Raw genomic sequence first — 17,281 nt, 5'->3', positions numbered from 1 at the left:
AATCAAAACTACCATAATTCCAAAAAAGATATGGAGATGACAGATACCTGATGCTGTTGAAAAAGAACTGATAATAAATGGAAATTAAAGAAAACTCCTAAACACTGGTATTTTCCACATTCACAGAATCACAAAATGCTGGAAGGGACCTCTGGAGATTTTCTAGTCCAAAGTCTCTGTTCAAAACAGTGTCAGCTACAGCAGGTTGCCTAGGGCTGTGTTCAGTTGGGTTTTGAATATCTCCAAACATGGAGCCTCTGATACTTCCCTGTGCAGCCTGTTCCATTTTGTTATCACATTCACAGTGAAAAATGTTTCTTTCTTATGGTTAAATGGAATTTCCTGTGTTTTCATTTGTTCTCATCAAGAAACTAAGCACTAAACCAACTGACAGTCCTTAAGCACTGCATTTTCAGTAAGGAATTATTAATTTCTTTTTCCTGAACTGTATTACATAATACTGGATTTTGAGCATAAAATTACTTTTTCCTTATGTAGAAGAGTTTGACCTTTTGAGGAAAATTCTGAAAGTTTCTGTACAGAAATGTCTTTTGATCAGCTGCCACTGAATGACAGCAACCTTTCGAGTGACTGCTGTAGGATACTTCTTTTAAGAGGAAAGCTACTGACCTACATAGAAGGTTGTACTTTTAAAATTCATACTAGTCTCACCTCTGTCAGTATTGATAGGGTATAAGTGGCTAAGGGTAACCAGTGTCTCAAGATTTGGATCTCCTATCAGTTTTATTTTGGATAATTGCTTGCTCTGGACATCTGGTGTATGATTACTTCTATCACATTGCTTTTGTCTCTCTTTCCACCAGACATCTGCCATACAGACGTTGTTTTCATTGCCAAAAAAGTCTAGAAAACCTGTTAGTCTCAGCTACAGAACAGACTGTAGACAAAATCTTAGTGAATATAAACTGGTTTGTGGTATTCATAGTGGTTTTAGCTTGTTATATTTCACCTGATAATTTATCTAAAAATTTTGTCATGCTCACTAAGATTTCTCTCAAGCAAGAAGCACTTGTTTTTCTTAATTCTGTAGTTATAAATTTTGCCAAATGCAACTCAGCACAAGGTTGTACTGTGAAACAAGAACTATTTCTCTAACACTAGCAAATGGCCATTGTCACAAAGAAGTTGCAAGAAGAGTTAAATTCTGAACACTGATAATATGAATATTCCTTCATTTGCTGACCAGCTAATTGTTAGTTATATATTAATTTTCTATTTCTGGTCTGTAGAATGCTACATTTGAAAGCTGTGTAAAAGAAATCAACACATTAGTTCTGCTTTTATTTAAAATAGTTTATTGAACTATCTACTGCAAAAAATAAAATTACATGTTACGACTTATGTGGCATTAAAAGTCCAGATCTGGAGTTGGGGAAATGCAAGTCTCTTTACAGTTCTAAATTAGTGACTGAAATAGACACTCAGACCTGAAATCTGTGCATATTAGCAATATGCAGTGTTCCTTCCTCAATGTGGGTATTCAATTGGCTGGAATAAGTTGCTGAAAGAGGAAGAAAATGTCATTGTATTTTCACATATCAAATTTACTTGACTATGTCTAATTATATAATGCTTGACTGTCAGCAGAAAAAGTGCTTGGGTGATCTTTTCTAAGGGCATAATAAAAAGTGAAGAAAAAACCAGCAATACTAGGTTGTTTTGTTTTGGAGGTTTTTGTCCCTATTTTGTTTGCTGTGATAGTGATGTTTTCCTTTTAGGCACTTCCAGTTGTTTTCTATTCTTAATTGTAGCTTCGTGCTAAAATGTTTCATTTTTTACCTTCCCTATTCTGTTCTACCCACACAGTTTCCCATGCCAGACTGCTTTTATTTGGACAATCCTGTGGCAGTTCAAATTCTCAAAAATACATTTATGGAATTTTGAAGGGATACATTTGTAATCTGATTCTCAAATGTTGTAACTTCTTCCACTATCTCATGTAAGATATGTAAAATATAGCCTGCTTTTCCACTGAATTTACTTGAATCTTTATGCTCCACAGTTGTTGCCTTCACAAGTAGACCCTCCAAATAAGGTAGCTGCTCATACAATCTAGGAGTCACGGAATATCTTCTTTTTTATATCAAATATATATATATAGTAAATATGCAGTATTCATTTTCTAGAATCAAAAGAAGAGGCTAGGGAGCCATCTCAGACTTTTGTTGAATGCTGTTATCAAATTCATGCTCAGAACAGTAATGATAATAATAACATTATTTCAAAGGGTTAACTCACTTTTCTCTCTTAATTTATTTCCACATTGTAATCCATTTAATAGAAAATGTCTTCACTTTGTTGGAGCTCAGTATCACTGTTTGCAGAGGATTGTGCAGTTCAGTCTTTCTACTACCTTGATGGTCAATATCAGAGGTTCTTGCAATGGTAGTTGCTCATACTAAGTTATTTTCTGTCCTTAACTTGGTAGCTGGCAAGTGAAATATTTTACAAACTCCACAGTCTATTTTGCACTTCTGAACTCTTCAAGACTAATGGTCAACATATATCAGTCTCTTCTGAAGTGCAGACCATGATGTGATCTGCAACCCATTTTGATTTTATTTCTACCAGATCTTATGTGCCTGGAATCAATTCCAAATGTTGAGATCTATCCTTCAAAAGGTGGAGACTTGTTCTTTCATGTCACAGAAGACATACTAAGCTTTGGGAACCATTCCCTTCCCTTGAAAGTTTTCATTTCAAGCATATAAATATGACTTTGAACTGTGCACCTCCGGTGGACATGATGAACACAAAATCGCTAGGAGTCAACATTTTTCATTAGGTAGTGGAAAGCCACACACTGTTAGCAAGGGAATGTTTTGTTATCTTCAATCACTGCCTAGGTCATCAGCTGTGTACACTTCTCTTGGCTCTAGCATTTGGACAGTCTATTGACACAAGGTCTTCCCTGAGGATAGCAGTCTACACAGAGGTTTACTATGAAATTTGTAATACTTTTCGCCTTCTTATGAGGGGTTATAATAATAACAACAGATAGTACCACTGATACATTTTGATTAACATACAAAAATAGCTTGGGATCCACTTTTCTCTGCCTGTAAATGTTTTGACATTGAAACTGACTTGTTCAATACCAGGGTGCCTTGACTATTCTCTCAAGAATCTTAGTCACCTTACCATGCAACCAGTGCTGCTGAAATCTGATGAGTCTTCTCCAGGATTTGTGGGTTACTTGAAAGTGATCTCCTTCCCTTCTCTTTTCCCTCCTAAAAGAAAAGCCATTCTTTCTTTGGCAAACTCAGACTGTCTTTTGGTTTCTTGTTATGCATATTCCAGCTGCTGAGGGGGAAAGTATCTCAGATCTTCAGCTCTGTGTGATGATCATGTGGAAGATAAAGCAGAATACAAACAAACTACAATAAGCTAGGGTTGGCCAAAGCTATTCTATTCCTGATTTTTTTCCAGATCTCCAAGGAGGCATGCAAAACCTTATCTTAGTTTCCAGACTTGCCTTCACACTATCTCCACCTGCACCTGAAGGTTGTATGCCAATTGGTCTTACGTTTATTGCATGCTGGTTCTTCTCTGGTAGGACCTGAGTCTAGGTCTTCATCTGTTACGAAGGCTATCTAATAGACATCTATATTCCCAGAGCGCTGTGTTCTCTGTATGGAGTTTAGCCAGGTCCAGTCTTAGCCAAAGACTCTAGGCAACAGAATTGTAGATGATTTTCTGAATTTGAAACTGGAAAGAATCTCCATTAGTTGGTTTTCTGGCAGCTTTTTCTGCCATGTGTCTTCCTAAAAGACGAATAGTCTGTGTTCTTCCTTCCTGTAATCCCAATGTTCCTAATATTCTGGTTGTGGATTCAGAATGTGAAAATAAAATGGGTTTACATCCTTCACAGGGAGAGCTGTTTGAGCTGCAAGCTTGTTGACTTCTTTTTAAGAACAACAATATTAATTATGACTTATACTTCTTCCAGAAGTAATGGTAGAAATTTAAACCATGTTATCTCCTACTCAAACTTTCATCCTGGCAAAATCTCTCAAAATTTCTTTTTTGCTCAGGGTAAATAATTATTGTCAGTTAAATCGAAAGATTATTTTCCTTGAGTTTCTTCCAAAAGTATATGTTTGAAAAGCTGGGTAACTGCTTCCTGCTGTAGACTTTGAATGCCACCCTTTTGTTTAAACAGGCAAAATGTTGTCATCTCTTGGAGCACCTTCAAAATGTTGAAGCTGAAAGCAACTGAAGGAGGCAGAGTACAGTTTATGCTTTTGTTCCTCTGTGTGCACAGAAAGCTGTCATTACATCAAGCATGTTCTCCTGGTATCATAAAGACAAAAAAGGCCTCTACTGTTTCAAAGACTTGGCGATTACACAAACGATTTGAAGTAGTTGGGCAGTAGATGTAGAAGGAAACAAATACCACTTGCTAAGGAAGAGGTGCTAGAGGCCAAGCACATAGACAAGTTGTCTTGCTTACTTACATGTAGGCAAGCTTGTTTTCACTTTGCGTTCTCCCAGTTGTATAGAATGTTTACATATAAAAAAAAATTATAGTAAATGGAAGAATGTGATAATACCCTTAGCACTTCTAAATGCATTGTCTCTGTATGCTGTCTCTAATCTTACTTGTGATAAGGTGTCACATTTTTAACTTTTATATGTAAAATAGCTAATTAAAGACATGCTTTCCTTTTTCTATTTGTATGCTAACATTTTCAGTTTTCACACAAGTGCAACTGATTGTTTCTAACACTTTGATCATAAACTCCAAACAACACCTAATCTTCATAAGTTTGTTTGCAGGAAGAACTATAAGAGTAATTAGAAATTTACATGCTGCTGAAGTAAAATATTTTTGAGGTAAGGATAATGTACTGGTCATGACTGAAGTCTGTGGTACATTTTCTCCTGGGATAAAATGTCTTTTATCTCTCTGTTTCTGGTCCTGACAGTACTCTTCATATTGTTATTTTTTTCACCTTCTTTTTTCAGGACCAAAATATTTAAATTTATCTTCTCATACTGATCTCTTCATACTGGTTCCCCTTCTTGTTGAATAGTCTGCCAGTCATCATCTCTATGCTGTTAACTATGGACACTGTGTGCTTCCACAGTCTGTTGCTATGTTTTAGTCTTGGCTGTGATAACTGTTGTAATTGAGGCTTTTGCATGTTCCTAAGTTGTTGATAATACATTTTTAGAAATGACTACTGGTTGAGGGTATATACACAAACATTTATTTCAAAGGCGCTGAAATTACTGGTGCTGAAAGTGAGACACAGTTGCTAGCCCAGAGGAGGGCCAAAAAGATGAGCAGAGGGCTGGGGCACCTCTCCTGTGAAGACAGGCTGAGAGAGTTGGGCTTGTTCATCCTTGGAAACAGAAGGCTCTGGGAAGACCTTAGAGCAACTTTCCAAGTACCTAAAGAGGCCAACAAGAAAACTGGAGAGGAACTTCTTACAAGGGGGAATGGCTTTAATCTGAAAGAGGGTAGATTTAGATTAGAAAGAAATTTCACTGTGAAGGTGGTGGGGTACCGAAAAGATTGTCCTGGGAAATCCCATTCTTGGCAGTGTTCAAGGCAGGGCTTTGAGCAACCTGGTCTAGTGGAAGGGGTTGGAACTGGATAATCTTTAAGGTCCCTTCCAACCCAAACTATTCCATAATTCTGTGATTTTGTGACTCTGGACAGCCCAATTAAATCTAAATAAATTAAAACCCACTGACTCCCATTGCTCAAAGTAAGAGGGCAGCTATCATGCCATGCAGTCTCACTACAAGAATGTGTTCTGCCATCAGTCTCGGCTACATTAGCTTTTCATCTAGCTCCAGATCTGAAGCAGAACTTTATACCTGCTTTCTGTGCTTTCTCATAAGATTGCTTCATCCATTCTAAGAGAGCTCACAAACCCAGTTTCTCTACATTGCTATTTTTTAAGGCTGTTAGAAAAAAAAAAAAAGGCACTTCTGGTTTCATGAATCTCTGTGTTTCTAGAGTTATAATGGCTGAATCCTTGTAAACATTTTATATTCATAGTTTTCAAGCTAGTTCTTGCTTTTTATTTGAATCTTTAAGCTTTTGGTCATAGTTCCTAATTTTTAAAACAAGAATTACATGCAGCTTATCACTTCAGTGTTCAATGTCCAACAGATATATCAGGATAGAAATCAGGTAGACTCTCAAGAAAATACAAATGTTACTAAGTATTACTATTTTCTTATCTCTGAACTCTCCAGTCTGTGTATCTACCTGGGGTTCCTCAGCAGTTACCACACCTTTATATCATCAATGTATTCAGTCATTACTCTCCCTTCTCTTATCATAGAATCATAGAATAGTTAGGGTTGGAAAGGACCTTAAGATCATCTAGTTCCAACCCCCCTGCCATGGCCAAGGACACCTCACACTAAACCATGCCACCCTGGGCTCTGTCCAACTTGACCTTGAACACTGTTAGGGATGGAGCATTCACAACTTCCCTGGGCAACCCATTCCAGTATCTCATCACCCTAACAGTAAAGAATTTCTTCCTTATATCCAATCTAAACCTCCGCTGTTTAAGTTTTAACCCATTGCACCTTGTCCTATCACTACAGTCCCTAATGAATATTCCCTCCCCAGCATCCCTGTAGGCCCCCTTCAGATACTGGAAGGCTGCTATGAGGTCTCCACGCAGCCTTCTCTTCTCCAGGCTGAACAGCTCCAACTTTCTCAGCCTATCTTCATATAGGAGGTGCTCCAGTCCCCTGATCATCCTCGTGGCCCTCCTCTGGACTTGTTCCAACAGTTCCATGTCCTTTTTATGTTGAGGACACCAGAACTGCACACGATACTCCAGGTGAGGTCTCACGAGAGCAGAGTAGAGGGGCAGGATCGCCTCCTTCGACCTGCTGGATCACGCTCCTTTTGATGCAGCCCAGGATATGGTTGGCTTTCTGGTCTGTGAGGGCACACTCCTGGCTCATAGAATCATAGAATCATAGAATAGTTAGGGTTGGAAAGGACCTTAAGATCATCTAGGTCCAATCCCCCTGCCAGGGCCATGGACAGCTCACACTAAACCATATCACCCAAGGCTTCATCCAACCTGGCCTTGAACACCGCCACGGATGGAGCATTCACAACCTCCCTGGGCAACCCATTCCCACCACCCTAACAGTAAAGAATTTCTTCCTTATATCCAATCTAAACCTCCGCTATTTAAGTTTTAACCTGTTACCCCTTGTCCTGTCACTACAGTCCCTAATGAATATTCCCTCCCCAGCATCCCTGTAGGCCCCCTTCAGATACTGGAAGGCTGCTATGAGGTCTCCATGCAGCCTTCTCTTCTCCAGGCTGAACAGCCCCAACTTTCTCAGCCTGTCTTCATATGAGAGGTGCTTCAGTCCCCTGATCATCCTAGTGGCCCAGGATACGGTTGGCTTTCTGGGCTGCAAGTGCACACTGAAGCCAGCTCATGTTCATTTTCTCATCAACCAACACCTCCAAGTCCTTCTCTGCAGGGCTGCTCTGAATTTCCTTTTTGCCCAACCTGTAGCATGTTCATTTTCTCATCCAATCCTTATCCTGTGAGTTAGCCCTTTTAGTCTAGTACACCAGTTAATTTCTTGACTAAGAGGTTTGTTAATATGCCACTCTTTTGTCTTGATAAACTTTTCTTGTGAGTATATGTGCATCAGTGTAAAGCAACTCAAAATGTTTATTTGTGTTAAATAAAAGATGTCTCAAAATTACGTTTATTCTACAGAAGAATTAATGCAGGGGGAGAGGAATGCACTTTCCTTAGAGGATCTGTAGACAGGAAAATTAACTTGTCGCATAGACTGCAACAGACTAAGCACACAGGTGCCATCAGGTGCTTGTGGGAGGTTGCAACCTTTTTGACTCATTTAGTGCTCCAGACCAGTTGTACTTCAGTAAGCTACTGCAAAGCCCCTTGGAGACAAATATCTTGTCTATGTGATGGAGAATCAAATACTGCAGCAAAAAGTTCCCAAGAAAACATAAAGCTAGGAGAAAGAAAAAGAGAAAATTATAACAATGTATTAATTGGAAGGAAGTTTTTCCCTTGGTTCTTTTTAAAAGATCTTCACTTTTTAGACATGTGGCAGAATGTTTTTAGGCAATTCTAACATACTTTATTCTCCCTTCATCTGTTTGCTGTCTATTCTTAATACATTTATTTTTCACCTTTTCCTTTCTGTCTTCTTCTTTACCATCCTCATCCAGCCTTTGATTGGTTTATATTTATCTTTTATTTGATTGAAATTATGTAACTACTTTTGATGTCTCATTAGCAGTTTTGGAAGCTTTCTTCTTGCCTTCCACTTTCTTGTTACAGAAGCATGACAGTTGTTGTGAAACCATTATAGTAAATAATGGAGTCTGCTTGTTTGTATATCTGATTAATGTATAATATTCAGTTTCCATAATTAAGGCGACTGAAAAAAAATTTAGCATATAAATAAAAATGCACTGTCTGCAGTTTAAACTTAGGAAGCTGCACACAGAGGCTGCACACAGACATCTTCAGAACAGCCACAAGCAGAGGTGCCAACAACAGAATCAGATATCACTGCTGAGAAGAAATACATTCCTGGGTTTGACATCTGGGTCCTGCAGCTGGAGTGACTAGAAGAAGAAAGGGAAACAGTACAGACTGTCATCAAAAGGAGGTAGTGGTGCCAAGTGAGCATGGAAATTACATACAGATGCTACTTTTTTTTTACTTAAGAAAAATAGCTCCACTATATAAAAAAAAACAACAGCAATAACATCCAAAGATGTGCTTAGAAGTGCCTGTTGGTTAAATTAGCGTTGCATTTTGTACGGGTAGCTGGCTTATAGCTGGAGATGTGAGATATTGAAGTTGAGTTTATAGTTGGATTCATTTTAGTGCTTGAACAAATATCCTCAAAAGCACTTTTATGTGTAAAAATGCAAAGAACAAACATAATGTTTTTCAACTTTTTTCTTGGTAATTCATTGTATTAGCTTTTTAGCCTCATACTTCACTTTGCAATATATCACACTTGCTCAGCACATCAGCTAACCACACAGGGCCCACTGTAATGACTCTTCTGAAAAAGCCCGAACTATCTGACACAAAAATTAATCAGAATTACTTAGATGCTATGCATAGCTACTGCTATGATGGCAGTAGAAAAGAATTGAGAAAGACAGCGTGCAAGAGATCCTGCATTAATATCCTGATCCAAAGCATATCAATCCAAGGAGAGTCTTCACTGGTTTTAGCAGGTGTTTGAGTAAAGTTCTAGTCTAACATTCTTCATTTCTGTTGAAAAGGGTGAGTGTATGGTAGCTGGGTTGACTGGGTAATGTGAGATGTGCTAAAGAGAAACATTGTACCTTAGTTCCGCCTTTTCTTTTTTAAGATTGCAGGAGAATGGTACTTTCATTGGACCATTCTGTCCTGTCTCAAAAGCTTGATTATTAATAATTCTAGTGAAAAGGTTATAATAGGATCCATTTTATGCATATAATCTTCACTATACCTTGCTTTTACTTCTAAATGATATATCTGAATTCATAACACTATTTGCCTGTATGTGAAACCTCTGGAATAATTTATTGTATGGACTACTGTTTTTCATTTCTTTGTGGCTAGAATTAGTTGATAGAAATACTTTCCTTTTTTTGTTGTTGAAAATTTTTTTAGTTTATATTAGTATGTCTCTTTTGTGTGTATACTAGTCATGCTCTGCTTTCTGTTTTTAGTTCAGTCAAAATACAACTTTCCTAGAACCATGTCATGTGAGTATCTCAACAGAGAAATAATGTGTCTTCACAAATAAAATGGAAAAAGTAATCTAGATTTAAGGTGGTTTAGGAGTTGCTTGGCTGATCAATATAATCTTCTGGGGAAGACAGATAATCAGGTATATCCACTAACACGTATGTGGTATTGTATGATGCTTAATACCTGCTGTGAATGCAGAAATACTGTCTGCCTTTTTTTGTGGCAGAAATTGTGCAGTAAGGGCAGTAAGAAAATAACACAATAGCATAAAAAATCATTAGGGATGCTCTGACTAGGAAAAGTACTAGCAGCACCATTAGCTAGACTGTGACTGGAAAAGACCCTAGATAATGCTGTAGAAATAAAGAAGGAGGAACATTGTTTGTCTCAGAAATTTTGTAGTAGGATAATGAGCTACTTCTCTTTGAGATCCAAAACTAGTCTGTCTTGGAAAGTTGACTGTCTTGAAATTAATGATCTAAATCTATTGTACAATGGACATATTTTCATATCCTGGAATCACTTATACACTGTTGATAAACCTCATCAGGAAAGCTGGATAATCCAGGGATCCTAAGGATTTTCCCTTGTTTGCAGAGGTAATCCCAGGAAAGTTGTAGCATCCTCAGTGCTACAGTTTTTCTGTAAACGTGTACAGGTTGTACAGACTCCGGGCGCATTAAACCAGGCATCTTCTATGGAAAAAAAAACAAAAAACAACCTTTTTCAATAAAGCCATGTCATTCCCATGGTGTTTGATTTTAGAAACAGAGTAAAGCTTCTCTTTCTGTTACCAGACCTTCATCTTCTGAAGGAGATTTCAGGCTACTTTACGAAGAAGAGTAAGTGGGAATGCTTATCTGGGGAGTAGACAATTGTACAGGTGGTTTTGAAATTCTATCTACTGAAACACTTGAGAAAAAAGGTGATGTAGTTTGGCAGCTAAATATCTTGTTCACTGAAGGACACTTTACATAATATACTACAAATTGAAAGGAAAAAATCTCGAACCCAAATCAATCCTATACAAACAAGACCCTTTCTTGTTTAGCTTGTATTATAATTTGCTATCTTGGTACTATCTGAAGCAGCATCAATGGGTCTTGCTACCATTTGGGAAACCTGTGTGTATTTCAGTCACACATTGTTCTTGCAGGATTTCCTTAGGCTAAGCTGCAGAAATGAAAGAGCTCCATTTAAGAGAGTCTGTGAATAACTAGGAAATGAGCATCAAACTAGGCATTATCTGAAGATGTTTGTTAACGTGCAGGATGTTCCTTAAGGCCTCTATCTTGAATGAGAAGAGTTTTTATTCAGGATTGCTTTTTGAAAAAAGCGAGAGTTCTTTTGCATGCATGTCACTATAGGCCCTACTCAGGCAAAGAATGCTGTTTGATGCTCTTGGCACATGTCAACCTCTTTAGTTTCCTTGGATATACTGCTATATGCTGCCTTATTTGGAAGAAGATTATACCTTTTCAGTAGTGAAAATGGGTACTATTTGTGGCCTTGCATACTTGCCTATAAACTACTCCTTTTCTATTGTAAAGTTGTAACAATCATAAATCAGAACAGGATTTCTGCTGAGGGATCTCTAAAGGAGAAAAAAATTGTGGAGAGAAGACTGCACTTTCACAAGATCAACTGTGATCCTTCCCTTGTCTTGATAAAATACTACATATTGTATCTAGCTGAGAAAAGGGAAATACCTCTGTATACCTGTACAGGTATAGGTATATACATATATATATACCAGTATATATATATATATATATATATATACTGGTATATATATATACAGGTATACCTATACTGGTATATATATATATATAGGTATATATGTATACAGGTATACCTATACAGTAGGATCTGCTTTCTAGGGAGTGCTTGGCGAAATGATTTTTTATTACATAGTGTAATGACAAGCAGTTAGAGAAACAAGTTTTAGAAGGGTTTCAACTCAAAAGTACAGCCATGGAGATAAATGAAATTGAAGTTTTCCTAACAAAACATAAGATTATGACCCAAGGTATAATCAGTTGGATTTATGTGTGTATGCCTGTGTGCTTGCTTATATGAATGAAGAAGACAAATGATACATCTTTTCAGAACAGTGTTCTTACTTGAGGCCTTGGCTACAAAATTTATACTAACAAAACAAAATCTAGGTAATTATAGTAGCGTAACTTTCTGTGATACTGGCAGAGTCTCAGAAACAGTTCAAGAGAGGAAAATTAACTTTAGGCTGTGAAATCCTCAAACTGTGAAAGCCATCCACTAAAAGTTAAGAAGGCATAAAATGTTACCTCATTAAGTCAAAGACAAAAGGGATCCATTCATATTTTCAGTCTTGGGTTCTTTGTATAAACATTACCCCCATCTCTAGGGAAACAAAGACTTAGAAGAATATATATGTTAAATTCATGTTTATCTAATTAATTTACAGAGAGATGCCTAACTCAGCAGACAGTTTTTGTATATCAAAGTCAAAGGTCCTAACATATGTCAGCCTTCTTACACAGATGTTATTCATTTGATATCTAATAAATAATTTAACACTGGATTCAGCAAAGCTACACAGAATATGGATTTGGACTATTTAATATTTGGAAAGCAATTTATCTTTTACAAACAAATATAATTTAGATGCAACAATGATTTTAATAATGCAAGGTGAGTTTGTTGACAAAATTCACGTTGAAGTCTATATCAGTTTATGTTAATTCAGGCAAAATCACACTAGGATAGCAAATACATTAACTATTTTCCACTTTGTGCCCATTGACTTGTAAATGTTGAATTGTTAGCTTTCTACTTCTGATGGTTTTATCAGTTGCCTATTTTAGATGGGAAAAAAAATAAAGTCTTTTAAAAAAAGTTAGAACAGCATAAACTGTCCAGTTACACAGTCTTCTCAGCTACTTTAAATTAGAAGTGAAGCTGTCATGTGCTGTATATGAAGAGACCTGCAGTATGAAAACGATAGGAGTGTGGCTACACCAGCATATGTGAACTCATTTCTCATCCTTTCCAAGTTGTAAACAATTAACTGTTTCTTTTCCATAAACACTATCTATTGTAATGTAATGGAAAAAAACACAATGCATCTGGAAAGAAAAGAATTGTAATTAAATTAGTGCTTCCAATTAGGGAAAATGGTAGGCCTTTCCTTTGATTCAGAGTTACAATAATCATTTGTAATCTGATTTAAAAGGGGCTTATGGCTGCATTCATAAAACTGAGAGACATTGGGACTGACATGACCTCTTAGGTATCTAAAGAGATTATAGACCTACAGAGGTAAGAATATACCATTATGTCCTGAGCTGACAGCATTTTTTATTTCTACTGACCTTTGGCTGGTTTAAGTCCAGTCATCAAAAAATAATTCCATTTCATGCAGCTGAGAATTATTATTAGGTTCTGATGATTCAGGATTAAGTGTACCTCGGTGGCTGAAGAGCTCATTAAGATGAGCTGTCCATTCATTTATGGAGTTTGTGAAAAGATTAAGGAGGAAAACATATTGTAGAGCTTGAATTACTGATGTATGAATATCATCTACAGCTCTGTTTTGTTAATGTGGTACAGAGTTCTGTAGTGTTCTAGACTCCACTCACTGACACCTAGGTTTACAAGACAAATTTACATTTCTACAAATTATATGGACACACAAATCTAAACAGACGTCTTAAAAAGCTTTTGTCGACTTCTAGCAGATCTAAGCACCTACCTAGTGCTACTAATATACAGACCTATTTCAGACTTGCAGTGCCAAATGGCAAAGGATGATCTGCCTAACCCCCAGCAGAAGTCATAAACAAAGCACTTCTCAGCTTTTTTCGAAGGACAGTGCTTACTCCTATAGGTGCTTTTTTAAAGGCACACTTAATCCTATACAAAACAATGAAGAGCAGGGGGAGGAGCCCTCTTGCAAAAAACAATGTACCCTGTCAAGGGCTGTTGGTTTCGTTGCAGGCTGAGAGCATGCACTCTCTCCTGACTCCCTCCTGGGAGGGCTGTGAACCGCCATGCTGTTGTATTTGATGGGGCGCTTTTGTTTTGTGAGTCCTTCTGAAAATGTTTAACTTTGCATAAATAAATATTCACTGAATCAGAAAGAGATTAATTCTATAGCCCAGTGGTCAGAACAGTCAAGATGGGTAAAAGGACAGGTAATCATAGATGTTTCTCTGGCTGCACTGATTTCTGAACTTGGTTAATACCACCAAACAATACCACTGTCAGCTCAGCTTTTCAATACCATGTTCCAGTTCAGGTATTATGTACTTTATGTACTTTCATTTTCCTTGTAGGGCATGGTTTACAGAGGGCATAATGGGCCCCAGTTTGGCCAGCAACTGAAAGAGGAGATGTAAAATGTGTGGTACTAAGAACAGAGGATTCTAAAATTGATTACCTTTAGAAACTGTAAGTATTCTAAAGAGATAAAAAAATCTTTGTTCTGATTTTTAATTGTTATGGAAACTAGTGAATGAATGAACAGGATCTCTTTCAAACACCTGGGTATCAGAGTGGTTCTTAAGTATCACAGGAAAAGGATCTGTATCCTTCATCTGTCACAGTTTTTAGTAGAGCCCCCACAAAGTGCTTGATGAAGGCGCAAATTTTCTTCATAGTCCCTCTATGTTAGCTTGTAGGAAGAAGCTAGAGTGAGTAGATTCAAGGATTTGTATCTCTATTGACTGTTTATTCTCCGGCTGAAGTATGGTTTGACTGTTGGATTGGTGTCCACTACTCTAAATATTCATGCAGTTGCCAGGCTCTCACATTCATTGCAGAATATTAGGAGAGACATATAGCTCCACACATTCAGATATACAATCTGAGCATATTCAGTTTGGTTTCAACACAACTGGGCTGACTACATTACTTCAGTGAAACTAAGTTTGCATTTGAGGCAGGATCTGAAGTTTTTCCCTAAGGAAATTTCATATGAAGAAGCAGTTTCTTCTTTCCTTAATTGACAGATTAATTGTAAGGAGAGATTCACAGCATAATACTTAAATAAATATATATTTTTTTAATGATAGTCAAATAGGAGAAAACCTGCTCTCTACTTTTGAAGGATTCTGCTTTTAACAATCACACAAACATCCATCACATTCAGAAAGCCCTGTGGACTATAGATATGAATATAGATTTACAGTGTGTCTTCACAAATAGTAACAGTAAGTCTGGTGAGCAATATAGATTATAATCCAGAACATGAGTAATCATGCTAGTACAGATCTCTTTAGTTTAAAATGCTGCTGTTTGAGACCTCTTTCTTGGGCCTTGTTTCAGGCAAAGTCCTCTGCAGGACCATGGCCATATAGTCAACAGGTAATCATATTTTGGTTATGGAGGAAGCACAGCTCACTTTTCTTAAAGAGAGGCATCTGTTCTCTCTGTACCTATTCAACCTCTTACCCTCTACCTGGGAACTGGTTTATGTTTATTTAACAATTTGGGTATTTACCTAAAGAAGTTTTGACAAGATAGCTAAACTAGTCTAACTTGCTGCTTCCAAAAGAGAGGGTCCCACTACTTTGCTCATCCCACAGTTCCCAGGTGCATGATCCCACCCTCACTCTTGCAATTGCTCTATTTTTTGACTTCTTAGTGAGCCAATTCACTTAATTATGCTGACTGAAATTTATTCACTTTATTTTGTTGGTTTTCTGTGGCTGGTGGACTTTGCAAATACAGGGAGTCAAGTTAAGAGCTCACTGCTGCTGAAAAAAAAAGTGCAAAAAAGTCTGTTACAACTTTTCTTTCTTCGATGAGCCATGTGCCTGACTGTTTAGTTTTTCACTTTGGACGTAGTCAGCCATTCTTTCTGAGCTGACTAACTTCATTAAAATGGAATAAAATAAATAAGGAAAAGAAAAAAGAGACACTGTCTATCTATTTAATCAGATAAGTCTGTTAAAAAAAAGTGTGACTGATTCAGTAGATAATGCACAGCTGGAGACAGTCCACAGGGCTAGGAATCAGAGTATTGAAGATATCAAATGAAAGGATTAGAAGAGGAAGGGAGGGAGGTATGGCAGCTGAAGAACTTCCCAGTAGAGGAAGTTAGATTGCTTCAAATTCCTGTGAAACTCCAGACTTCAAGTGCTGAACCCTGAACTGGCTTGCCAAGGCAACACATGAACAGCTAAGGTTTAGGGGTATGCAGTAGTAAAGGAGAGAAGGAAGGGGACTATCCTTTCTGATAGTGAGGTGTGAGACTATCGTTTCTGGTCCTGCTGATTAGTAGATCAGCTCAGTTGCCTTGTGCCAGCACAGTAGTGCCCAGTGCCACACAGAATACCACTGATAAAGAATCACTACAATGGGGTTGTGGAGAAAGAGCAAGCAAAGATGGGTGGGGGGCATGACCTAAAAGGAAGGCAGTAAATACTAAGGAGTAAGGGAGAGCAGGAATTCATTATATCTACTTTGTTGTCAAGTTAAATCTAACATGAAACCATGCCCTTGTACAATAATCCCTTTTCCCATTTATTCATGTTAGACTCGAGCTTCTCTTACCAATGCATTCCAGTACTGAGTTCCAGCAGTCACTTAACACTTGTATAAGAGATGTAATTCCTCCCCAGAAGAGCTGGAATAATAGATCTAAGGCTTGCAATGAACCTAATAGTGTCAAAACAGATCTATTGCTGTCACATTAAAACATGCCTATAAAAACCTGGAAATATTCTTTTCCTTTCTGAAGTTTTTAGAGATGGAGTTGATCTGTGGAAACTAAGGCATCAGTTTCATCTTCTGTGAAGCATACTAACATTTCTGTCCTTGGTGAACTCATGTAGACAGACTTGACAGAATGAGCATTTTTAAAGTTATTTTAAATATCAAATATTATCCCTAAAGAAAGGGATAAAAAAACTCGAGACAAATATTAGCCTAAGAGGGCACAGTATTGAAAAGGAATTACCAAAAGAAAGATGACAAGTGGGCTGTCCAATAAAGATTGAGTAGTTGTGAGAGGAAAGTTAAGGAAAGATGTTCTATCTGAACTTTTCAGGTTTAGTTTGCATTATGTATGTTGATGAGTATTGTGCTCACCTTTGGCAAGATGATATATCAGGAGTATCACCGGTGATAATTATTGCTGTCCAGTCTTATTGTAGCCTCGCAGAGTGTATCAGTAGGGACAGCAAATTTATGGACAGCCTGTGTTCTTGTAGCTGCATTGGCATCAGCAATGACACTGACAAGCAGGTAAGGGGTCCCCTCGGCTTTTCTTATCCAGACCTCTCTTGGGAAGATCACTTCTATCCAAGAGTACTGAATAGAAAAGATCCAAGAAAGTAACCAAATGTGTGCTATGACTGCACTTCAAGAAACTTGAGAATAAATCCAACCTTTGAATTCAAACTTTTCATCAGATTTAGAAGTACTTTACCTTTTGGTTAAAGAAAAGCAGATGTTGGAAGGAAAATGCACATGAGAAGACAAAGAAACTGTGATGAAGGCTATATTTTTCATTTGAGCAGCCTCTTTAGTTTTTCTTA

The sequence above is a fragment of the Melopsittacus undulatus genome, chromosome 4 (assembly GCF_012275295.1).
Source record: "Melopsittacus undulatus isolate bMelUnd1 chromosome 4, bMelUnd1.mat.Z, whole genome shotgun sequence".
Classification (NCBI taxonomy): domain Eukaryota; kingdom Metazoa; phylum Chordata; class Aves; order Psittaciformes; family Psittaculidae; genus Melopsittacus; species Melopsittacus undulatus.
This window is presented reverse-complemented; position numbering follows the sequence as displayed.